The sequence below is a fragment of the Penaeus monodon genome, chromosome 19 (assembly GCF_015228065.2).
Source record: "Penaeus monodon isolate SGIC_2016 chromosome 19, NSTDA_Pmon_1, whole genome shotgun sequence".
NCBI classification, from domain to species: domain Eukaryota; kingdom Metazoa; phylum Arthropoda; class Malacostraca; order Decapoda; family Penaeidae; genus Penaeus; species Penaeus monodon.
Window position 1 is genome coordinate 27,101,761 of NC_051404.1, and position 1,349 is coordinate 27,103,109.

At 37.3% G+C, this 1,349-nt stretch overlaps 1 pseudogene; it reads left to right on the forward strand.

Moving 5' to 3' along the window:
• Positions 1 to 1,349, forward strand: part of LOC119585374 — a 17,640-nt pseudogene that overhangs the window by 7,089 nt on the left and 9,202 nt on the right.

Genomic DNA, 1,349 nt, shown 5'->3' on the forward strand with positions numbered 1-1,349 from the left:
CAGGTTTTTCCCTTTGGATATGTCACAATTTGGCAACCTTTTTAACTCCACACGTATTCCAGAATTTGGGAAGGATAGATTGAAGTGCAATCCAGATGCTCGCCATATGCTTATGATGAAGAATGGCCACTTCTATGTATTTGATATATTTGATAGTGATGGTAGTTCATGCTTTAATCCATACTTGAAGCCTGTTAACTCACTCATGATGGGAGCTCCCAGCACAAGGGCATGAACAGGGTCATCTGCTTGAGAGAAAAAATTGGAAAAATATAGATTTATCCTGCTGTCTATCCTCTTCCTGTGACATAACCATTTTTTAGGTAATGAAGCTAAAAAGATGTTGAAGTCTACTTTTGAGGGACTGTAGCCAGGGCCAACTGTGTGAACAGCTGTTATGTACAGCTTACAGCAGGCTTGACTTTACATGGCTGGAAAATGTTAGCCTGGTGTGAGGGATGGTCTATCATGCCATGGTATGAATCTCCATTGAGAATGGTTAAGGGTTAAAGACATTTTTAAAAATAGCAATATGCATGTAAAAGTTTGTGTACACCTGTGTATTTTTTTCATCATAATGTATTTTTTGTACAGGTAACATTCTGTCTCCAAGCTATGTACATGCATGTGTATCATACATAGCCAGTAGTCAGACCCCACCACCGTTGCACTCCGTGGCCATTCTGTCATCTGAAAATCGAGACACTTGGGCTAAGTGTAGAGCAGAACTTATAGAAGCAGTGAATGAGGAAGCCCTGGATGCAAATGATAATGCAGCTTTCAACATCGTGCTTGATGATCATGATGTAGGAACGGATCAAGAGAAGATCTATCGTACTTTTCTATATGGCAATGGCAAAACAGGTATGTTCAGAGAAATATCCAAGAGAACAAATTATGTAAAGGAACAATAGATAATTTTTTTGTACAGTGAATATAGTACAATGCTTGCTTAATGAGAGAAAAAAATTATTGTGCTAGCAATTTTGAGTTATGTTTGATAATCAATAATTCATTTGCTCTACAGATGGTTTGATAAGTCATTCTCTATATTAATGACACGTGATGGACAATCTGCTCTTAACTTTGAGCATGCCTGGGTGATGGAGTAGCTGTGATGAGTTTACTTTAATGAGGTAGCCAAAGAAATAAATGAAAGCCGTTCATTCACCCAGATAGCAAACCAGCAAATATTGATGCCTCACAACATGTCCGCAGGTTGGGTAAGTGTGACTATAATCTTGTAAAGATGATGATGATATCATTGCAGTTACAATTGTTAATGATAAAACAGTGTGTGTTCATTTATATGATCATAATATCTATAAGGATAGTTGGAAAAAGATATT